Below are 25,490 nucleotides of genomic sequence, written 5' to 3' on the forward strand. Positions count from 1 at the left end.
CCTCCTCACTGCCCACCACATCTGGGATGGGGGTCCTGGGTGCCTGGGAGCGTGGAGCTCCAGGCACTGAAATGTTACATTTCCCTGGCACAGCCCTGCTCCCCCTTCCCCACCCTGGGCATCAGGGTCTCCTGATAGTTTTCCACATCTCTCCACAATCTTCTCAATGGTCTTAGCTGGCAATGAGGAGGTGGGGACACGGGTCCTAGCTGCCTTGCAGGTCTTAAACCTGTCATCAGCTGAGCTCCTCGGGTCCAACAGGGTGAAGCTGCTGACCAGAAAACCTCCTAAGAACTTAGGCAATAGGACAGGATCTAAGCCCAAACAGACCACTTTCATTTAGGGAAGGCCCAGTGGAACCAACGGGCTGTTGACATATTTGTTTCTAAATCCCCTCTATAACCTTCCGAGTTTGTTATGTTACTGCCTGCCGCTTACCGATGAGGGGGCTGTGGCTCAGAGCACACAGTGGTTAAATGCACTGCTGGAATTCAAGTTCAGTTAAGAGGCCTGTCAGACTTCAAAAGGCTGGGTGGGGGGTGGTCACATCTGTCGAACACCTAGTGGTGTTACACAGCATATTAGGGCTTCTGCATTCTGTTTCTTCCACTTGCCTCCTTGCAGCCTGGCGGAAAGTGCAGTGAAGACAGAGCGTGCTAATTCTTTTCCAGTCGTGAGGCAAACTTCTCAGCAGTTTGGCAGTCAGAATCGCGAGGGTGAGCCACTGGGTGGGGCAGATGAAGGGTCTCCAGGCTGGTGAGAGGACGATCTAGGTTGGCCGGGAAGGGGCTGAGGGTGGTCTGTGAAAGCAGGGATGGGTCTTATTCATGGTGAAGCTCTCATACCAGGGTCATGACTGGCACTCAGAAGGTGTCTGTTGAATAGGTGTGTGAATGCTAGCAGGTGACCGATGGACAGTCACGTCAAATTCCCGGAGGGGGGCGCCTGGGTGGCTCAGTCGGTTAAGCGACTGACTTCGGCTCAGGTCACGATCTCGCGGTCCTTGAGTTCGAGCCCCGCGTCGGGCTCTGTGCTGACAGCTCAGAGCCTGGAGCCTGTTTCCGATTCTGTGTCTCCCTCTCTCTCTCTGCCCCTCCCCTGTTCATGCTCTGTCTCTCTCTGTCTCAAAAATAAATAAACGTTAAAAAAAAAAAAAAAAAACTGTTAAAAAAAAAAAAAAATTCCCGGAGGGTCCAGTGGGGCCATAGGGCAGTGGTTGTGTGAGCGAGCTGTCAGAGCTGAGAAGCTGCCGGAAGGGTAGTGGACTTTAAGAGTCTCAGAGGGCTGCAGTGCCTGGGGCGCCCAGTCCATTAAGCGTCCGACTCTCGGTTTCGCTCAGTTTATTCATGATCTTGAGGTTCCTGAGTTGGAGCCCCGTGTCTGGCTCCACACCTGCAGGTGCAGAGCCTGCTTGGGATTCTCTCTCTTGCTCTCTCTCTGCCCCTCCCCTGCTTGGGCGGTCTCTGTCTCTCTAAAAAATAAATAAACTTAAAAAGTCTCAGAGGGGGAGCCATTGGAATGATGACAGGGCCACTGTGGGCCACGACTGGGTATCTCCACAAGCATGTGTCAATGGCCACTGGCATTGAGGAATAAGAGGCCAATGAGGTCAGAGTGTGGGCCAATTCCTGCTCATTTCCTGGGTATTTCACACTATTCTGGGTGGTTGTGACACGTAGGGATTGGACAGATGCGAGTCTCCGATCACTTTGAAGGGTTGGGTGTCCACCTTCTCCAAAGTGCTACATCCAAGGGGAAGAAAATGCTGTAAACATCTCTGTACCCAGATCCACTTTGCCCTTGAGCCCTGGGTATTACCTGCAGTGTATCAGGAAGCTCAGATGTGGGCTGTGGTGCCTCTCACTGTGGTTTTCTGTGGATTTGGTCAGTAAAGATGGAGCTGATCTGTGAATACGTTTTCTTTTTTATTCGGGCACTGCCTTTACCCAATCAGCCCTGGCTTCCTGCAGCAGAGGTCTGGGCTGTAATAGAGCCAGTATTATTTTATTTTTTATTAAGTTCATGAACTTTGGAGGAAGGAACTCGGAAAAAAATGTCTCATTACCTCAGGAATGAAGGCTCATGCTTTTTTTTTTTTTTTTTAAATGCCAGGCGTGGCGTGGCCTTGCTTGTTATAGCCACAAATAATTCAGGGGTGGAAAATTGCAGCAGAGTGGCGAGGAGAAAACAGGGTAGCTTTTTTGATATGAAGCAGGTGGGGTGGGGAAGAAGAGGTCAGTGGAGGGTCAACCTAAGATGGCAAGATCCTGAGTCAGGCTTGCGGATTTCAACTATGGCTACCCATTTGTATGGACTGACTCTCTCTGAGGACAGGCTCTACCATAGACCCTTCCAGAAGCCAGGAGACTGGGAAGAGCATGGACTCAGAATGCATTTGGTTTCAGATTGCAAGTTGGCTACTCACTATACACCGCATGACCTTTTTCATGTTTCCAGACTTGAGTTTTGGTTTCCAAATCTGTACAAGGTAGAAATGTACTGTCTTGCAGGAAGGTGGAGGGGATTGGATGGGAGAGTGTAGGAAAAGTGTCAGTTACTGGGTCCATAAAGAGAAATGTGCTACAAGGTTGCCGACCCACAAGTCACATGTTTTAAGGGACTCTATCTTGGAGTTATCCAGGGCAGTGGTTCATATGATTTAATTGTTAACTGACCAGAAGGCTGATCTCTATGCGGGAGTCAGCCTCCTCTGCAGATTGGTGGGAGGGGCCCTGAACTTCCGCACCCAGGCTCGCCCAGTGTTTGCCAGGCGTCTCTGATAATGAGAATCTCGTGGGGGTACTTCTTAACTATTGCTAGTTCCTGGCTTCATCTCAGACCCATTGGATAAGAACTTCCAGGAGGCCCGGGAAGCTGTGTTTTTAATATGAGCCCCAGACAATTCTTATCAGAGAATTTTGGGAAACACCATTAATCCTAGCTATAACACAGATTGATTGGTGATAGCCAGCTGATTTTTTTTTTTCTCTTTAAGAGTAAAATAAAAATTTACTGCAAAGATGATGTCTAAGATCCAGACTTATTTTTACAGAAGGTATCCTTCCGTTGATATTTGGGGGAAGAGGGTATCATCATGTTTTCAGGAGAAAGATGCCGTTTCCTTCCTCCCCTGCTTTAGCTGTCACTTTCCTCTCTGCTTGAAATTCTCTCACTTCTTACACCTGGAAAACTCTGCTCCTTCTTGAAGAGTCAGTTCGGCCAATCATGCCCCCTGAAAACCTTCTGTGACTCTCCCAGCAGAATCAGCTACTTCTTCCTCCATGTTCCTTTCGTGCCTTTGTCAAATGTCTAAACTAAGGTAAATCACACCGTATTGTATGTTTGCTTTCCTGTTTCTTTTCATGCCAGTCAATGTGTGTAAGGGCCAAGAGAGTGGGTTCTGGAACCACAGTGCCTAGGTTTATTTTTAGTTTTTAAAAAAGTTTATTTATTTTGAGAGACTGAGAGCATGAGTGGGGGACGGACAGAGAGAGACGGGGACAGAGGATCCGAAGCAGGCTCTGTGCTGAAGCACAGACAGCACAGAGCCTGATGTGGGGCTTGAACTCATGAACCATGAGATCATGACCTGAGCCAAAGTCAGATGCTTAACCGACTGAGCCCCACAGGTGCTCCAAAAATAGTGTTTTAAATTGTTTAACTGTAAGGAACCTGGATTAGTCCTCAGATATCGCCTGTGTGTGATTTTGCAAAGCATGATATAATCCTGTGTGTGAAAAGCTTTGGCTTCAGACATACCTGGTTCAAAGCATGCCTCTCCCACTTATCCCTGGAAGGCTTTGAGCAAGTTAACTTAGCTTCTTTGAGCTTCAGTTTCCTGTGTGTAAAACAAAAAATCAACACTGTTTTTTAAAGTTTTATTTATTTTGAGAGAGAAAAAGAGAGTATGTATGCAAGTGGGGGAGGGGCAGAGAGAGAGATTTCGAGAGAGAGAGAGAAAAAGAGAATCCTAAGCAGGCTTTGCACTGTCAGCTTGGAGCCTGATGCAGGGCTCGTACTGGCGATCTGTGAGATCATGACCTGAGCCGAAATCAGGAGTCAGGCACTTAACAAACTGAGCCACCCAGGCATCTCAGAGAATTAACATTCTTTTCCTTTCCTTTTATTCTCCCAAAGTTAAAAGGGGTGATTAAAAAATAGACAACAGAATAAAGATTTTAGAGTAATCTTCATAGACCAGAGCACTGGGCTAATACTATTCAAGTAAAATTTTACAGTGATAAATGTCAAGTCCAGAACTTAAGTTTATATATAACATAGAAATACTGGTTTGAGGAGAATTAGTTTGGCAGCAGCCCATGTCAGAAACACCAGAAAAAATTGTAGGAAATCAAGTTCAATCAGCTTCTACAGGGTAGTGGGACACTAAAAAATGTGCTTTTTACTTTGGCATCATAACTAGGTTGGCAAAATTATTTTAGCTATGTAATATCAAGTGTTATCAGAAACCCTTATGCACTGCTGGTGGGGGCATAGATTTGTGTAGTCCTTCTGGAGATAATTTGGCACTACTTGGGCACATTAAATTCATATGTGACCATGACTCATGAGTCCCACTCTTGGTTTGTGGCAAATTCTAGGGAGGGATATTACAAAAAAAAAAAAAAAAAATGAATGCCTATGGGGAGGGATAATAGGATGATTCGGGGACCACACATGTGTCACGAAAGCAATGGTTGAAGACCATGGGGATATTCCGGCTGGGGAAGAACAGGGAGGAGGGGAGGGGGACCCATCATCTTGGTTTGCCGGGAACTTTACCAATGTTAGCACTAAAAGTCCTATATCCTAGGGAACCCTTGAGTCGTGGACAAACCAGGGTAGTCGGTCACCCTGGGGAGACATCATTGCTTTCTTCAACTAACTAAAGAGCTTTTCCAGGGAAAGATAGGAGGTAAACTGATTTTACGTACCTTCAGAGGGCAGATTTTAGAACACTGGGAAGAACAAAGTGAGAGGAAGGAGAATTTTGGCTCCGTACCTGGAGGACTTTCTAACAACCAGCTCATGAGTTCCTGCTGGGTACATAATCGCATTAAGTCTTTGCAGCTGCATTGAACTTAGGCATCAAAATAACTTTCCCAAGGTCAGACAGGTAAGAGTTTGAGTACAAGACTGACTCCAAAAAGCCCAGGCTCATAACTCATGCCTTTTAAAATAATCTGATCGCTCTTTCTACTCTAAGAGGATGAAATTCAGTGCGAGATTGTGTGTTACGGGCTAACAATGCTTAGAAGTTCAGACGTGAGGCATTTCAATGAAAGCTGGTCTAGCTAGGCAGGCACTCATCGTGACTTGATTTCGAAACACTTGATTCCCCTAAGGAGTTGAGCAGGGACATCATCCTGAGAGGCGGGAACTCTCAATGACACTCGATAAGGGAAGAGCTCTGCAGAGATTTACAATGTGCTAACTACAGTAATCCAGCACAGACCCTCCCATCAGTGAGCCTTAAAAAGCAGGTGCCGTTCTCTTTCTAGATGCAGGTTGGATAACCAGGATCAGCATAACTGGGCTTGTAATGATAAGAGTAACTGCCAGGTTTCGGGTACATCTACTACGTGCTAAGCACAGTGCAAAGTGCTTAACCACGCCTATCCAGAGCCTATCATGAGAATATGGCAGTCACTCATATATCTGATAAATGTAGGATCTCCATCCCCGGAGATCCTACACAGCTCTTTGTGGCGGGTTCTATTATTATGTCCACTGCATGGATGAGGACACTGCGCCTCAAAAAAGAAATTGTATTGCTGTGGTCATACTCTATTTTTATCTCCTACTGTAGTAAAGATAGTAAGTTACAGAGTGTGGGGATATGCCTGCCTTTTAACAGACCTGTCACACCAGATCACGTACATTATTGTTGTTTAATCGGTTAGGCCCAAGTTTTGCATATTTTAATATCACTAATCATTACATGTCTCCTAGTTTTCAATCCATTGTTTCTGCCAGTGGAGGTATTCTAAAGTGTTGCTGTTATTTTTTTTTTTTACCTTAATTACCTGCATTCATTTTTGGATAGAGATATTTTAAACTTGATTGTGTTGTCTGCCGTGGTTTCCCAGATCTTGTCTGGTGACAACAAAGATTATCTGGAGCTCTTCTTAACAGTAGTGATTTCTAGGTCAGCCCCTTGACCTTCTGCTTCAGAATCTGCGATAGCATCTATCACATTATATAGTATAATGAGCTATTTACTGTGCAGTGACCTTCTCAAGGGAAAGAACAAAGTAAGTGCTCAATGATTTTCCATTGAATGGATGAATGTATTTAATAAGCTTATCTTATGAATCTTTATCAAGTAATTTCTACACTTGTCAAACAGGAAAGGCAAAGAAATGAGGACAGCACTCTCCCTCCGGACAAATCTTGAAACATTCATTAATACATGAATTTGATCAGGTGTAAGTTTGTCTAAATGGCATTATCTTCCAGCTAATGTTTTTCTCTTTTCACATGGACATTATATAAGATTTGCCAAATGCTCGAATGGCAGAGAATTTGTCAGGATTTATGATTTGAGATGCTATTTATATCCCAGTGATCACTTCTTCATTTTTCAAATGCTCCTAAATTTGGTAGTGATCAGTTGCACATCAGCCTGTCCCTGGTTTTTTAAATTCACTTTCAGTTGCTTTTTGAGAAACTAACACTTCTATCCATTTCATGTCTTATGGCTTTTCTCTAATTCTCTGATATTTTAAAAATTCCTGAAAATGTTTCTAGTATTTCAACTTGAGGACATACTTCACTTGAATAGGCTAGTGGAGTAACTCAGACCTGTGGGTAAAGAGCTTATTCATTAATTCATTCAGTTAGTTGTATTGAGTGTGTTTGAGTATCTATAATGTGCCAGGTTTGTGCAAGATACCTGGAATACAACAGAGTGAGATACAGTTCACACAGATGAGGCAGAGAAAACAAAATGTAATGGTTGATTATATTAGGATGGAGATAAGGTCAGGCTGCTTATAAGAGAACAGCGGAGGGACTTTCCATATCACCCTGGGGTCAGAGGAACCTTCCCCACACAGCTGATCCTTGGGCTGTGGCTCAGTAGATGAGCGGGACCTGGTCAGGCAGAGACGTGGGAGAAGAGCCAAAATGCAGAAGCAGAACACTTGCCAATCATGGACACAGGGAGGAACAAGGGGGCAACTGAGAAACAGAGTTCCCAGGAATCTTGGGCCTTTCTCCTGAAGGCCCTGAGTGGGATCTCTTTGGCAGAAGGATCATTCAGTGACCATTTGTCTGTTCTCTACTTGAACTCTAGTGGTGGGAAATTCTAGGTTCATGAGGCAATGAACTACCCACCACTGACAGTATGGTGGCATGGGACAAGGACTTGTATGGAAACAGTATGGCGGCATGGGATAAGGACTTGTATGGAAACAGTATGGCGGCATGGGATAAGGACTTGTATGGAAACAGTATGGTGGCATGGGATAAGGACTTGTATGGAAACAATATTGCTCTAGCCAGTGAGCTGGCTGATTCAAGCAGACTCTTGTGGGGCTGATGGGAGAGAATGAGAAATTTTATAATTGGACTCAGAGGAAGCCCGTGTTCGTTTAAGTCTTATTATAAGCACATGCCTTGTACAATCACGCTAGTTAGTGCCGTGTGCTCCTTATCCCTCTCACAAAGCTGTCTAGAAAGCTAGGATTTACATTTATCCATGGCTGTGCTGTCTGCAATCAAGAAGCTTTGCTTTCGACTCCTGCAGAAGTTTCCATTTAAGTAAAAATAGAATTGAAATCAAATGCCGCATTGGAAGCTGCCCTGTATTCCTTTGCGTTTAGTAATCAGTCCTTCTCATTATTTAAACCTCAGAAATCAGAGCCTCTGAAACTGAGGAGTATAGCTGTCTGCCATCCATTTGTTTATTGGCTTTACTTATTCCTCAGCTCCCCTGAGTCCTCCATGGCTGCTTATTAATAAGGTCCAGACAAGTGAATGTCTCTCAAGGTGTGGGCTTGAATAATGTGCATAAGAATCACTGGAAAATTTCGTAAAAATGAAGATTCCCCAGAACCCACACAGTCTCTCTGCATCAGAAGTTGTGGGTTAATGCCCAGGTGTCAGCATTTTAAACAGTCTCTGGTTGATTCTTCTGAATATTCACATATTAAGTGCATCTACTCTGAGCACTGTGTATATGCCAGTGCTGGGGTTCATACTTCAGTAAGACACAGCCCTTGCTCCCAAGCCACAGTCTGGCGGGTGACAAATGAGTACACCCGTTTGATTCAAACCAGGTTGTGCAGGGAGGGAGCACGCACATTAGTGGTTAACAAGCGTTGATGCCTTGCTTGGCGTGGTGGTGGGTGGTACAACGGGGTAGTTTTTGCTGTTCATAAAAAAAAAAAATCAAAGTTTGTAAATGATTTTTAACAACATGTGTATTAAGTCTGATTCAAGATTTTCCTATGTTATTTGAAAGTACTTTTATTACAAAAGCTTTCAAACATAACACCAACATGGTGAGGTTATGCTACCTACCACTATAATGTAACATAGTTTGATAAACTCCAATATCTTATCTATCTATCTATCTAGATATATCTATATCTCAGGATTTTGCCTGTCTTGCTTCACCATCTCCTCCCACCCAAACCCTACTCAAGTGTTGTTTCTTTGAATCCCAGATCTCATATGTCATTTCATTCATGAATAGTTGAGGATACATCTTTTAGGAATATGGACATTTTCTCAGCTAACCATAAGGTTATCATCATACCTAAAAGAATTCACTCTGATGCCTTGGTGTCATACTCCAATTTCTCCAATTATCTCAAGAATGGGATGTTACTATTTTTGTTTAAATCAGGATCAAAATAAGATCGACACCTGTTGCCGTTGGTTGTGTTTCTTGAACCTCTTGTCTTCCATCTAGAACAGCCTCTCCACTCCCCGTTTCTCTGACCCCTCCCTTTTTATACCATTTTCTTATTGAAGAACCAGGTCTTACAGAAAGTCCCACATTCTGAATGTGTCTGTATTTGCTTCATCATGGTGTCATTTAGTTGATTTCTCCTTCTGTTTACAGTAAAACTAGAAGTTAGTTCTAACGCCTTGATGGAATTCAAGCCCAAGTTTTCTTGCAAGAGTGTTTCACGGTTGGTGCCACCTGCTTCGTGCTTCACATAAGAAGTCGAGTGAAGTCTGAACACTGTTAATGATGCTAATTTGGTCTAGGGTTTCAGATGGTGATACCCTGCTACCTCCATTCTAAAATGTCCCTTTGACCTTTCGTCTAATGGTTTCATCTACAGATAATCTTTGCTTGAATGAATTATCTCATTAGGAGTTGAAAAGTGGCAATTCTTAAAATTCCATCATCCTTTCACATTTATGGGCTGGAATTACTCTGTAAGGACCCATTATGCTCACAAATTGTGAATATCTGATTATCCTGAACCATTTTTCTTTGAAGAAAGGTAGGATAAATGTTTCTTCTTCTTTCTTTTTTTTTTAATTGCTGGATTTCAGTTACAAGCTGGTGCCTAGTGACCGCTAAGGGTGAACATGGAGGATGTTGAAGTACTTATTCATTTTCCTGTTGATATCATAATGAACACGTGGGTTTTTTTTAAATGTTTATTTATTTTTGAGACAGAGAGAGACAGAGCATGAATGGGGGAGGAGCAGAGAGAGAGAGGGAGACACAGAATCCGAAGCAGGCTCCAGGCTCTGAGCTGTCAGCACAGAGCCCGACGCGGGGCTTGAACTCATGGACCATGAGATCGTGACCCGAGCCGAATTCAGACGCTTAACCGACTGAGCCACCCAGGGGCCCCGAACACGTGGGTTTTTAAATGCAGTGTGTTTCAGTACATTGCAGCCAACTTTTTTTGGCCACCAGTCCTTATATCAAACCATCAGTGGTCCTTGATAGCTTTCGTACCTTCTGGTACAAGAAGCCCCTGGAAATTTTTTGCTCCAGGTCTTAAACATCATCCATTTCTTGGAGGAATTCCTGTTTGTTTCGGAGGGGACTGCTCTTTATAAGCCACAATTTGGGTGCCAGGATGCTCACTGCTGTGAGGTTGTGTTTGCATCTAGCCCCTTTTAGTGGACATAACTGGACAATATTTACCTTGAGAAAAATCACAGGATTAAGCTAATCGTTTCCAATCCAAATGTACTGTTTTAGAGTTTAACCTTATTGGATTGATACTCGTATCTTTTTTCTCACATACTCAAATTCTCAGTTCCTGATAAAATTAGCCCAAATGTTTACCTGCTATATCCGTAACATATTCTGTTGTGGTAGGAAACCATGCTTCTTATGACTTTATTCTTCTTAAGTTTATTAAGACTTATTTTCTCTTTTCGCTCTCATTTACTTGCATTCCAATATACTTTGTTGGGTGTGAGTAAAAGGGGTAGAGTTTCAGCTGATACAATGCTGGCTAACATTTGCTGGTGCTTATGTGGTGGGAAAATTTAATGCTTAGGCCAACCCTATGAGGACTCAGTTTCTCCTTTGCTGACTAACTCTAGGCCATTTTGTTCTCTATGCTATGCTGTTGAAGATTGTAGGCTCTAATAAATATTTTGGATCTGCTTATGGTTACTCATTCAGCAAATCAGTCACTCTGGAGCATAATCTGATTCATACGTAGGGTAAACAGGAAAGTAAGTCTATTTTGGTTGTGATTTTTAGGAAACCAGAGTATTCCTGTTTGGCCATAAGCTTTGTTTTTTTGGAAACAAGCACGCGTTCCAGCACAAAAATATTTTCATGCCCTACCAATCCCCTTCAGTTAAGGCTGGATGGTATAGCAGAAACTGCATGAAGGATTTGGGATCTCTGCAGTGTGGTTTTCACACAACAGAAGCTGGTGGAGCCTGTTGGAGGCGTTGGCCCAGAGGAGTGCACTGGGGCTGGAGGATCCAAGTTATAGAGGGAGAGCATTTACTCAAAGCAACTTGAGGCAGCATAGTGATATGCTTAAGTGGGCCTGTCTGGGGTAGCCAAAATCTTAGCCAAGAAAGAAGAGAGAAGTATTAAGTCATCTTGCGAGGCCAAGGCAGCAAGGACAGCACTGAGAAAATAAGAGGTGAAGTTCAGCAGAAGTTCAGAAGCAGGATAGAATCAGGTGCAAGTGATGGTTAAGGAGGACCAATCTGAATTGAGGTGGTAGATGAAAGAAGGAAGTATGCCAAGGCTCATTTTATATGGTGCTTAGTCCGGATTTCCAAGGGGACCGTGGAGGTTGAAAGCCTTGCTATTCAAAAAGTGGTCCACAAACCCCCATCTCGGCTCAGACATCCTGGATCAGAATCTCCTTCGTAACCAGACTGGCAAGTAGATTGACCAACGTATTAGAATCTGAGGAGCACAGGTCTAAGGGACTTGGCCAATGGCAGCTGTGTGACTTGGGGAAGTCCGTTTCCTTTGCTGGGTCTCCGATTGCTGGTTTCTAAAATGGACAGGTCACATTGAAGTTTTTAAAGCATCTTTTAAAAAATTGGAATCTTGCTCGTGGTCTGTGCTATGGATGCCACTTCCCCCCCTGCACAAGGGTGGAGCACTGCATGGGGTGTTCTGAGGCCACTGTGGTGACCGAGCTCTGTGAGCTGTCTGAGCTCACAGGGCCTGGGCTTGCTTGGACCACACGGAGCCACCTTTCCACTGAGATAGTTGATAGGCTTCCTGATCAGCTCTTCAGGGGCCAAGGGATACCACTCAGGTGTGGGAAACTGGCTCCCCATGGGGTCAACCTTGATCAATGGGGCGGGGAGACCAGGAGGAACAAGGCAGACACTTTATGTCTTCTCCTCCTTCTGAGGAGTGCCGAGTGGCAGTGTCTGCTTGAAAACCTTCTGGAAAGTCCTATCTACTGAAGGAATGAACATGCCTTTGCAGGATGAACATCTCTTTGCCACTCCTCACAAAGAGTGAGGAGTCTACACATTACATTAGTTTCCGTATTTCTTTTTTTTTAATTAAAAAGTTTTTAATGTTTATTTTTGAGACAGAGAGAGAGAGAGAGAGAGTGCAAGCAGGAGAGGAACACAGAGAGAGGGAGACGCAGGATCTGAAGCAGGCCCCAGGCTCTGAGCTGTCAGCACAGAGCCCGACACAGTGCTTGAACTCACAAACTGTGCGATCATGACCTGAGCTGAAGTTGGACGCTTTACCAACTGAACCACCCAGACACCCCTGTGTGTTTTTTCTGCTCACTTCGGTGTTGGCTTCTTCACCTTGGTCTCACTTAGGTTACAACTCCAATGCAAGGCAACACTTCAGGCTGCTTTCTAGAGGATAAACACTATGTTGAATGTCAAGTACGTCATGCTGTTTAATTTGGGAAAGTACCGTCCCCCTATTCCATGGAATATAGACAAATGACATGTGTCCAACACCACGTGATTGGGAGATGCCAGAACTGGATCTTTATCCTATGTTCGTTGGCTCCAAATCCATGTATTTCTTTATTCAGGGAAATAACCGAGATTTATGGAACATCGGTTAACATGACAGTTTTCCCACTGAATCGTCACAACCATCCTGGGTGGTAGGGATCATTGTCCTCAATGTACAGAGGAGGAAACCAAGGCTCAGAAAGTTGTCGGATTTGCCCGAGATCACATAGCAAGTGGTAGAACTTCAACTTGGTCTGAGTTCTGCTTCATTACATAGAAATTAAATAATTCCTGGGGCGCCTGGGTGGCTCAGTCGGTTGAGCGGCCGACTTCGGCTCAGGTCATGATCTCGCGGTCCGTGAGTTCGAGCCCCGCGTCGGGCTCTGTGCTGACAGCTCAGAGCCTGGAGCCTGTTTCAGATTCTGTGTCTCCCTCTCTCTGACCCTCCCCCGTTCATGCTCTGTCTCTCTCTGTCTCAAAAATAAGTAAACGTTAAAAAAAAATTTTTTTTAAATAATTCCTGATGTCATTGCACCTGTGTACGAGCTCTGCCTCCATATCACTGTGACTTGCTCTCGGCCAAAGCTGATTAAATAATATGAAAATCACTGTGAAAGAAATTATTGTGTACAAACATCTTAAAGAAAAGCCTCGAAGTAATTTTTTTTTTTAACTTGTACTCTTTCTATTTTAGTTGAAGTGTAGTTGGCATACAAGAGCATATTAATTTCAGGTGTGCAACATAGTGATTCCACAATTATATATGTTGTAAAACGCTCACCATGGTAAGTGAGTGTTTACTTATTGTCTGTCTCTGTACAAAGTTATTGCAACATTACTGGAAGTAATATGACTGGATGTTATTACAATGTAACTGGAAGTTTGTACCTCTTAATCTTCGGAGTAGGTTTTGAACAAACCTCTCTCATGGCTATTACTGTCATTTTGCCAACACGTTTCCTACGGAGCTCTTTTATGGTGGTGCAGGCTCAAATGGGATCTTCTCCTCCTACGCTTAAGAAGATGAACACTGGAATATTCAAAATACGATAGCTCAGATCCGTGGAATGAATTTTGATGTGGTGACTTCACATCATCACCCATCTATTTTGCGTGGCTTTCCCTATCCACCCCAGCCCCAGATCTCGTCTGTGTGGATGGTGCAGAATTATCCCTTTGTCTCTTCTTTTATGGCCTATCATTTGTGGAGGAAAAAAATACAGGAGGGAAAAATCCCCACCCCAGCTGGAGGGCTTTGAAAAGCTGGAGGTTTTGAAGTCTGGCCTGGGCTGGAAGAAAAACAAGAGGAAAATTTCCTTGAAATGTGAAAATGACCTTGAAATGGATCCAAAATACTTCATTGGGGCAAAGCCTTCTACCATGATGGATCTGTGGAATAATTCCTCACAGCCAATAGCTACAAGATGAAACTAAAGCCACGGCAGATCACACGAGGCCAGGCTGATGGTTCCCTCACTGGCTGGACCACAAACTCCCCTTCTACATGGAGTCAGACAAATTGCTCTGTATGCAGGTCAATGGAGACCAGCACGGCTGCCTTTCTAGTTGAGCTTTCCTCGGTCCCTGTACCAGGCCTCGTTGCCTGCGTGTTGCACCAGCCCCCCATTTGCTATCCCTGCCTCCGGGATGGCTTGTTAAATCTGAACCGTGTCATGAGATCCATTGACTTTCCTTCAGGGTAAAGGCGGGGCAATGCTGTCCTAACCTGTGCTTGAAAGGAGAGGAGGAGGGCATACTTGTGGCCTTCCATAGTGACGGCATGGCTTTCTGAACAGGATGCAGGTGCCTTTGTAAGGCTGTTCCCTAAGCGGGAAGTTCCTCTCTTTTCAGATACATTTGACCAACTCCTCCTTTATTTGACGTGGCTCAGAGGTAACCTTTACTGGAAAGCCTTCCTGAATCCCCACCGGCCCACCCCACATGTATATCATGTAGGGTTGATCACATTACTCTCATTCGATCCATATGCCGACTTTGTGGGATTAGGTACTATTTTGATTCCCACGTTACAAAGGGGGAAACACCAAGGAACAAAGGAGCTTGATAACTTGCTCAAGATCCCACAAACAGTAAATGGTAGAGCGGGACTTTGAATTGCCACAGTTGGGCTGCAGACACATTGTTCTTAACCGTGGCCTCTGTGAAGCCAGTTTTAGATCTGTGTCTTTGACCTGGGTAGTTACAGCCCTTTCTTAACTGCTTTCCCTGTTTTGTCTTAGCCGTACATTACTGTTAGAGCAACCTGCCTCAAAATAACACTACCTTTGAGAGCCTCTGCCAATACCTAAGACTGAATGCACTCCAGGCTCACCACGAGAAGCAGGGGCTCCATTTCTCTTGCCCCACCTTCATCTCCCAGCACTGCCTGAGGGATGTGATCTTCCCAAAAGATCTTTGGAATGTAAATGACTTTTTCACCTCCCTGGATGCTCTGGGTTCTCTTCTGGAATCAAGCTGAGCCATCAGGAGTGCAGTGGAAGCATCCTCAGGGTATCTTGTGCAAAATCACGCCGGGTTATGTCTTCATTGCCTTTGAGGCAGAGACACTGTTGTGGGATGAACTGTGTCCCCTTTCAGTTCCTGTGTCGAAGTCCTAACCTCCAGAACTTCAGAACGTAGCTGTCTTTGGAGATAGGGCCTTGAAGGAGAAAATTCAGGTGAAATGAGGTCCTACAGGTAGGCTATAATCCATTATGACTGCTGTCCTGATAAGAAGAGATTAGGACCCAGATACACACAGAGGGAGGACCGTGTGAAGTCGTAGCCAGGAAGCTGTCTACAGAAGCCCAGGAGAGAGGGCTCAGAAAAAACAATCTTGCCGACACCTTGATCTCTGACTTCCAGCCTCCAGAATAAGGCCGTGACGAGAATATTCTGTGAGAGAGTAAGTGTCCGTTGTTCAAGCCCCCTGGTCTCTGGTGCTTTGTGATGGCGGCCCGAGCAGACTGGTCCACACACCCCTGAGAATATTGTGCACTTAGCGCCTCCTGTGTGAAGCCAGAGGGAGGAATTCTTTCAGAAGTTCTGTTCTGGGAAAGTAATTATGAATTGGTTCTCCTTTTTGCTTTGGCTGCCAGGAAACTGGACGTCAAACTTGAAACTCGACCATAGCGGCCATGTGAGACTTTATGGTGTGGGTTTTTGTGTTTTTTCCCTATGTCAATCAGTGATTCTTGTGTTTTCTTCTCACTCTCACTCTTCATCCATATCTCCCCCCGTCCCTGGAAATAATTGAAGTTAAAAATAAAGTGGCTGGAATTGTAGATGATGTTGATGTTTTGGGTCATTATCATAATGATAGTTAACGTTGCGTCATTGCTGTGTGTGAGGCGCTGCTCTCTGTTCTTTGTATTATCTCATTTATTATTTTTTTTAATTTTTAATGTTTATTTTTTGAGAGAGAGAGAGAGCGAGAGCACGTAAGCAAGTGGGGCAGGGGCAGAGAGAGAGGGAGACACAGGATCCGAAGCAGGCTCCGGGCTCCCAGCTGTCGGTGCAGAGCCCGACACGGGGCTCGAACTCACGAACCGTGAGATCCTGCCCTGAGCCGAAGTCGGACGCTTAACCGACTGAGCCCCCCAGGCGCCCCTGTATTATCTCATTTAATTTTCACACAAACCTCAGGCGGTAGATGCTGTCACCCCTCCTTACAGATGAGGAAACAGGCACAAGAAGATTAATTACTTGCCCAGTTTGTACAGCTAAGTGGCTATGCCAGGCTTTGAAGGTGGGCCGGTCTAACTTAGGGCTTGAAGCATTTAGCTAAGGGGGATGGGCATAATCTAGGCAGCTTTGGGCTGCCTGTCTTTGCTTGTAGGGGAAGTGAGATGTGGCTTAGCTACGAGGTCGTTAAGGCCTACCTGTAGGAGCAGCTAGAGAAGCTGATGGATCTGAGTGAGGCACAGGGCCCTCGGAGGCTCTGGAAGACTCTGATGTCTCACTGGGCTCTGGATATGGGGACACTCGTGAGCACAGTGAGGGGAGTTCTCGTAGCTTGAGGAACTTCGTCATACATAGCCCACTCTCCCCTACACCTCTAAGCCTCAGCCAGGCCAATTATTTGTAGTTCCAGAGACCTGCCAACTCACACACCCACTCCTCCCCACTCTTCTTTCAGCCCCAGAATCCAGTTCGTTTGGGGAGGGGGGGGCGGAAAATCATAAGTTCCTGCCTCCAGGAGTGCTTTCTCGGGTTAGGTGCCCTTCCGTCACTCCCCAAACTTGCAGTTTGCTGTGTTTTTCTTTCCTGTAGTGCTGGGCACTCTTGTAAAGTGGCCTGTTTATTACTCTGTTTTCTCTTCTAGGCTCTGAGATCCTTGAGGGCAGGGACTGTGTTTTATTCATGATTTATATGCTGCACTCGGGTTTGGCCCAATGCGGCGGCTTAGGAAGGGTTTGTTGAATGAATGATTTTATGAATGTGAGATTGGATTCCTTGGGTTTTATTTGTGCCTGCGAAGTCTTTCTCCATGAAGATTTATCAGGCGGAGAAACTAATCTCTTTTGTACATCTGCACTGGTATTCAGGTTACTGGACGGTGTTATTTTACTGTGTGTGGTCTTATGTAGGCTTTGTTGCAGAATGAAAAAAAAAATATAAAGAAACAAGCAGGCAAATAAACAAATACATGCAACTCAGATTTGCATGATGCCTGCTGGTTGACCAAATTTTTTTATATAGACGGTGTCGGTGGTTACAGCACCCTCATTTTATAGATGAGGTAAGAGAGAGTGCCTTTGCTCAGGGTCGTTCAGCCCACGAGGGGGTTCGGGATGGGCTCCAAGCCAGAACAGGGGCTTTGGATCAGACAAGCCCTGGGCATAAAGCCCACTTTGATCACTTGTGAGCCTCACTGAAATTTAATTTCCTCATTTCTAAAATGGCCATAATAATAGAAGCAAGGGTAGTTGTGCACATCAAGTGAGCTAAGTACAAAGGCCCCCATAAATGCCTGGTGAATAAATTAATACACAACCTGACTCCGTAGAAAGTTCTGCAACAAACAGCAGGCTGTAAGGAAACACTGGAATTCCTTGTGTGTTCTGACCACGCTCATTCTCCCCCCCTGACTTTTGCTCGTTTGCTTCCCTCTAGATCTTGCTGCGGCTAAGATCCTTAGCTCTTGCCACGTGGACTTTATTTCATGATTCTTGGCCTCGCTCGGGACTCCCGCTCTCCCCCAAGCTTGCTCTCCAAGAGTCCTTTCGCTGAGTTGGAAACTTCTTTCTCTCTTGCACAACTTCTCTGATTCTGCAGCTGTGACGCCCCACCTGGCAGGGAGCTCTGCTGTGGAGACAGAGCTGGCTTGGGGGCCTCAGCCAGGAACACAGAGACCTCACTGCCTTGGCCTGGCAGGGCACACCTTCTCCGTTTCTAGTCAGTGCACAAGAGAGGGCCTGCATCATTCCAAAGCCAACATTTTTCAGGCGTTGGACAATTTGATGGTGGAGTTCATTCCCCCCTCCCATCTGGCCTGGCTTATTGTGATCTGTCGAGTGGGGCCAGAAGGACTGCCAGATTGGGTAATTTTCTCAGAAAAGAGCTATAAAGATGAGAGTTTCAGATGTGCTTTCGGCATGAATCATACGTTGCAGGCACCAAGGCCAAAGTGAAGCACATGTCCACCCATGGGGGCCAGGCAAAACAAGGCCCAGGTTAGGTGTGCCATCCTTGGGGCTTCACATGTCAGAGGAGAGTTGTGCACCTGTGATTTTGGGGGGCTTATGTTAGGTATTTCCCCTAACCCTTTAGATGGAATTCATAGTAGTGTTTATTCAACCAGGAGTTATTAAGCTTTGAACTGATAGATGTGGTCCCTGCAGCCTAGCTGGGAAGATAGACATGTACAGTGACCATTGCTGTGCTGAGGGAAGGTGTGGAAAAGGCCCTCGATCCAGGCTTGGTAGAGGCGGTGGGGAAGGGGGTGACAGGTGTCAGGGAAACCTTGCCAGCGGGACTTATCATGCAGCCAGGGTCTAAGGGATGAGTGTAAATTAATTCGTTGCAGAAGGGAGATAAAGAGCAATCCAGGAGGAGGATATAATATGTGCTGAGGCCTGGAGGCGAGAGAGGGCGACTTGTTTGGGGAACAAGTGTAATTTCTCTGTGCGACTGGGATATAGGTAATGACGGGGTGGGGACGAGTGAGAGATGAGGGATCTCACTCCCTACTTTCCCCTCCTCCCTGTACCCCAGCTCATATCCAGGTAAGGTTTGCATGAGCACAATGTGCCTCAGACTTTGTGTCGAGTGAGAAATTCCTTACTATCGTAGATTGCTCAAGTTCTGGGGGGACTTTGAAAGCCCCCCCATTCAAGCCCATGTTGCTTGGTTCTGTCACTCATCCTCTGTTCATGCCTCTGTTTACCCTGGTGGTCTGAGCCCATTTATTCCTTCCTCATTCACGGTGCAACTCTTGAGCACTGATGTGACTTCGAATGACATTTTAAGAAATTTGAACGTTAACCTCAAGTCCGTCAAACGACATCAGGTGTCTAAAGGAAGGACAGAGTCCGTTGAGAGGAATAAGTTGTTCATATGAGAGAAAATGGACTGGAGATGGGTAGCTCAGGGGCAAAGAAACTATCCGGAGAGCAATGCCAATAGCCCAAGGTAGAGAAAATGACCATATGAACCAGAGCATTGAGCAGACGGTGAGCAGGAAGGAGGATTCTGGACAGATTTCTAAAGAGTGGTGTATGATAACCTTATCAGACCCACTCGCTGCTTGCTTCTTCATTAATCAGGGTAGTGGCTCCCCTCCTTGGCCACACATTAGAATCTCCTAGAGGAAAAACAGGCCCAGGCTTTATTTCAGGTGGAATGAATTAAAATTATTGAGGGTAGGGCCCTAGTTTCCAGATGATTCTACTGTGTTGCCACCACTAAAAATGATCATCCTAGGGAGAGTCCTCCAGGCTCTTGGCTCTTTGGAGAGTCCCCCAGTCCTTGGCTTTTTGGACTGGGAGCCATGTGACTTCTCGGAAATCAACCAGGAAGAAGTGCACTGTTATATGGACAAATAGGTTGAGTATGTTGATAGATACCTAGACAGAGTTGTCTGTACTTAGAATTGTTATCTAATTTATCATCCAGACTGGGACACATTTAACTGGATATAACACTGGTCTGCAAGTGCAGGCTGGGATTGCGACGCTAAACAAAGACAAATGGCAGCTCCGTCTACATTCTATCATGAGCTCCACTCCTCCACTTCTCTCTAGAATGTTCCCCCAAACACGCTTTCACTCCATCACTCACAAAAACTTTTCTTGTCCAGATCACCAGTTTCTGCATTGTTGAAACTGATGGTCAGTTGTGTGTCCACGTGTTATTTCGCCCAACAATTGAAATGCTATCATGGTGTTGACATGTCCTGAATTTATGTTTCCGGCTCTGACTTCTTCAGTGAAATCCAGAGCGTTCTTCTTAACTCTCAATTTAACATCTCAGCTGGATGATAAAAACGTCAGACGTTAGTTTCCCATGGCTGAGCTCCCGAATCCCCCCCTCAATTCTCACATAAGATCAATTTCTTCTGTAGCCTTACACAATAAGATACCACTGCACACTCATTAGAATGGTTAGTACTATCAAAAAACCAAAACCAAAACAGAAAACAGCAAGTGTTGGCAAGGATGTGGGAAAAAAGGAACACTTGTACGTTATGGGTAGGAATGTAAATTGATACAGAAGACAGCGTGGAAGTTCCTCAAAAAAATGATACGTAGAATTACCATATAAGCCAGCAATTCCTCTTCTGGGTACAGATACAAAGGAAACGAAATCAGGTTCTTGAAGAGATATCTGCACCTCCACGTTCATTGCAGCGTTTTCACAGTAGCCAAGGCATAGAGACCACCTACATGTCCATCTACAGATGAATGGAGAAAGATGTGATAGATCTATTAAATATACATGTTCATACAGCATGGAATATTATTCAGCCACGAGAAAGAATGAAATTCTGCTGTTTGTGGCAACACGGATGGGCTTTGATGGCATTATGCTAAGTGGCTGCCAGGGCCTGGGGATGGGGGAAATGGGGAGATGTTGGTGAAAGCGTCCAAAGTTTCAGGTACAGGATGAGAAAGTTCTGGGGATCCAGTGTACATCCCGGCAACTGTAGTTAACAGTACCGTATCAGATACGTGAAAGTCACTGAGAGGGTAGATCCCCGATGTTCTCCCGATACACAAAAGTAATTATGGGAGGTGATGGAGGTGTTAAGTGATCTGATCATGGCAATCTTCTCGATAGGTAATGTGTACCAAATCGTCCTGTTGTACACCGTAAACTTACACGATGTTATATGACAATTACATCGCAATAAAACTGGAAAAAAACTCCCTTCTATCTAGTTGATCAGGCCAAAAATCATACTGCCTTCTCTGTATGTCCTCTACTTCCACATTTAGCTTGTCTTCAAGGGCTTTCGAAACACCTCCAGAATTTGTCCACTTCTTATCCACGATAGCCAGCACTCCGTCCTGAAACTCCATTATTTCTTGTCGAGAGTATTGCACCAATGGGTCCCTGTCTGATTCTGTTTCTGTTCCCTTCCTGCCTCCTCCAACACTGCATCTAAATTACATTTTTAAAGCACATGCCAGTTGATCTCTTTTTGTTGTTCAAAACCTTCCAGTGGCTTCCCATCTCACACAGAGGGAAGGTCCTTAAGGCACCTTGCAGCCTCTGCACACTCATACCCATCATATCATGTCTGCTCCCACTGTCCCCCAAAGTACACAGTGTTGTAGCCACACTGGCCTTAGCCTTGATCCTTAAACATGTCACTCTGGGGCAGATGATCGTTTGTTTAATTTTTAATGTTTATTTTTATTTATTTTTTAAATTTATTTTTAGAGAGAATGGGAGCAGGGGAGGGGCAGAGAGAAAGGGAGACACAGGATCCAAAGCAGGCTCCAGGCTCTGAGCTGTCAGCACAGAGCCCAACGTGGGGCTCGAACCCATGAACTGTGAGATCATGACCTGAGCCAAAGTCAGATGCTCAGCCGACCAACACCTGGATTGTTGGCATTCCTGTTGCATCTGGTGGTGTGAATGTTCCCTCTGCCTGGGATGCCCTGTACTCCGGCATCCGCCTCCTCACTCTTTTATTTCGAGTCTTTGTTCCAAAGTCACCTTTTATTAGAGACCTTGCTGGAACCCCTGCCCTGCAGCATGCCATGTATTCTCTGTCCCCCTTTGTGCTTTATGTTTCTCCATAGTATTTTCACCACTTGATGTACTTCGTATTATACTTATTTATTGTTTGTCTCCTATTCACTTAAATATAAGCACCGTCAAGGCAAGGATTTTTTTTTTTTTTTTTTGTATTCCCAGTGCCTAGAAAAGTGGCTAAAATATGGTGAGTGTTCAGTAAATATTCAATGCATAAATAAGCTATCAGAGTTGGAGAGAAGGCTACAGTCTGGTTTTTGAGAGGACGATATCAATGCTTTCCTAGTGACCCACTACCGGAAGCAAGGGACGGTAGAAATGGATGTCCTGTGCAGATGCTTTGGGACGTGTAATCCAGCAGACATTTACTGAGCACTTAAACCATGTCAGGAGCAGCTTCTGGGCTGCTTGTAACCTAGCAGAGCTCATAAGCTGCTGAAAGATATGTAGATATAAACTATGACATTAAGAAGAATGACTTCTGGAGTGCCTGGGTGGCTCAGTCGGTTAAGCATCCAACTTTTGATTTCAGCTCAGGTCATGATCTCACGGTTCTTGGGTTCGAGCCCCATGTTGGGCTCTTCACTGACAGTATGGAGTTTGCTAGGGATTCTCTCTCTTCCTATCTCTGCTCCTCCCTGACTCATGCTCTGTCTCTGTCTCTTTCTTTCTCAAAATAAGTAAGATAAAAAAAAAGAAGAATGACTTCTGCACATCAAGTAAGTGGAAGCATGTGGAGTGGAAGCAGAAGGGAGGAGAGATGCATCCAGAGGAGGAAGGATGGCTCACCAGGGAAGCTTCCACAGAGAAGAGGGCATCGGAGTTACATTGGAATCAGATGAGAGCTTCGGCAGAGGGAAGATGAAGGACAGGATGTGTGTAGAAGTTGGCAAGAGCAGGGTGTGTTTGGTCAGTGGGGAGGAGGTCATCGTGACTGCTTTGTGAAGTGATTTAGAGGGGATACAGATACAGACAGATGGTAGAAAGCCGGGTCTTTTGTGGGGAGAGGGTGGCGCCATGCTGGAGAATTTGGCTATTTTTCCTTAGGGAGTCCATTGCATTTTGGAGACGTTAAGTGACGTGTTGTAAGCTGACTTTATAGCACAATAACTCAGACTGTCAAGTTGAAGAGAGCAGAAGTTTTGAGACCAGTTAGGAGACTATTTCCCGGATACGACATCATGGGCTGAAGAAGAGACGCCTTCTTGCCTACTGTCTTCATCCTTCACCTACCGCAGTCTTGACCTAAACCCAACACTTGTAGGGGACATTTCAACCCCTCCTCTCCCCATCCATTTATGCCCCCTTGATCTGTTTCTTTGTTCATTCCATTAGTTTGTATGTGTTGACTCAGCATCTGCTCTCTCCTGGGACTGTGCCAAGTGTGCTGAGAACACAGTGATGAATAACGTGGACATCGATGATGTCAAGGGCAAAGAAGGAAAGGAATAGAGGGATGCAAGGAAATAACCAGGAGTGGGCCAGGGGAAGGGAGAAGAACAGGACTATCCCAGACAGAAGGGACATGTGTAAACGCACTGCAGGGAGAAGCATTCTGTGGGTCTCCTTTGCCAGAATGGGAGCACTGCATCTTTATGGCCCTGTAGAGCACCTGGGCATAATCAGTGCTTAGGAAATATTAGTTTAATGAACGAATGAAGGCATGAGCTAAGTGCATGTATGATTGGCTATTTGACAAGACGCCCCAGACCTGTCTAAGTCCAATGTGGCTTCATTCCAGTGTGCCCTGTATTTAAGTGAATTAATGATCTGGGTAATAGCAAGCGGTCACTCCTATTTGTGGTTATAATCTGGGAGTAGAGGGGAAAAACATCTTGTATGTGCGTGTGTGTAACAGAATTCTAGAGGTACTTTGTTGACTGTAACACTCGTTGTAATTCATGCTCTTTTACTGCTGATTCATTTTTCCTGGAAATCTGAGAATAAGAGCAGATCTGAGCTGAAAAAGGCTTTAGAGATCAGGTGCCCCATCGCTTTGTTTTCTTCTGAGACCTAAACACATTCAGTACCTTGTCTGTGGTACTTGCAAAGCTGGTTACATAAAAATGGTTGGAGCAGGGATACTGGAGGTAAGAAGAAGTTGTCAAAGCCTGAACAATAGTTTTTAATTCTCAAAAGGCAGAGAAAGAATTCTAAAGAGGATGGACGAGAAGGGTTGGTGGTGATAAATGCCAAAAACCAACGCAAAAAAGACAAGTTCTGGATTTGGGTCTAAAAAAAGGAACTAAAAGGAGCTATTTTTTTCAGATATGGCCTTTCTGCTTCTGAGGAATAATAGAAAACCCACATCAATCTAGCTTTCTTTAGAGCGCTATAAAGATTTTACCTAGGAATTTTCATGAAAAGCTTTGCTTTTTCTCCAAGACCGCCTGGTGATTATTTTGCCAGCAGAGCGACCCCTACAGTCAGCAGTCTGTTTTGTTCTTTTATCTTTGTGCTGTGTGGTGTTGGATCTAAGGAATCTTTCCCTGATACAAGGTCACAAAGGTTTTCTCCTCTTTACTTCTAGAAATTTTATAGTTTCAGGTGGCACATTTAGGTATGTGGTTCATTTAGAGCGGATCCTTGTTTATGACACAAAGTAGGGACTCAAGAATGTTTTGTTCTGTTTTGTTTGCTCATGCATATCTAATTCTAGCACCATTTGTTGAAAAGACGGCTCTTGACCAAATACCCTTTGCACTTGTATTGAAAATCATATAATTGTTTGTGTCCTTATACCTTTGGACTCTATTCTGTACCGTCGGTCTATGTGTCTGTCTTTGTGCCAACATCACTGTTTTGGTTAATGTAAATTTATAAGTCTTGAAATCGGATAGTGGAAGTCCTCCAACTTTGTTCTGCCATTTAAAACTTGTTTTTGGTTAATCTTTGCATTTTCATATGAATTTTAGAATCAGTTTGTCAATTTACCTAAAAAATTTTGCTGGGATTCTGATTGGGATCGTGCTGAGTCTGTCCATTAATCTGGGGAGAATTGACGTCTTCATACTGAGCCATCTGCCTTAACGATTGTGGTAATCTCTTTATTTGGGTCTCCTTTAACATCGCTCAGCAGTGTTTTACAGATTTCAGTATGCAGGTATTTCACAGCTTTTTCAGATTCATCCCTAAAAATTTTATGTTTTTGATGCTGTTGGAAGTGTTATCTTTTTATGATTTTAATTTCTGATATTTCATTGCGAGTATATAGAAATACTATTGATCTTTGTATTATTGATCTTGTACCCTACATCTTTGCTAAAGTCACTCATTTCTAGTAGCTTTTCTTTGGTAAGGTCTATAGGATTTTCTACATAGATGATGGTGTCATCTGTGAATAAAGTCAATTTTACTCCCTTTCTAATCTTAATGTCTTTTATGCCTTTTTTGTCTGAAAACTCTTTCAAGGCAGTCAGCTGGGAAATTGTGGGACTCAATTTGTTTATTTCTCACATCTCTTGAAAACCTATGTGTATATATATATATACGTATATATATACGTATATATATACGTATATATATATATATACACATATATATATACGTATATATATGTGTATATATATACGTATATATATATATATGAAAACCATATATGTACATGTGAAACATATACTACATATGAAAACATATGGATGAGAATAAATCCAGTGTCTCTTACTCCATGTTGACCCAAAGCAGAAGTTCTCCCCAGTTGGATTTGAGATAAAGACAAGAGATGAGATTTTAAAAAATAATCATCAGACCCTTGAGCCAGGTCATAGAGCTCAAAGAGCTCTTTGAGCCCATTGCACTTAATTTCTCATGGGAGCAGACCACCTGTGAAGAGCTACTGTTACTAAGGGGGCAGCAGGTGCCAACGGATCCAAATTAGTTTCAAGGTC

Source organism: Panthera pardus, unplaced genomic scaffold, assembly GCF_024362965.1.
Source record: "Panthera pardus isolate Hobbes unplaced genomic scaffold, ASM2436296v1 HiC_scaffold_11, whole genome shotgun sequence".
NCBI lineage: Eukaryota > Metazoa > Chordata > Mammalia > Carnivora > Felidae > Panthera > Panthera pardus.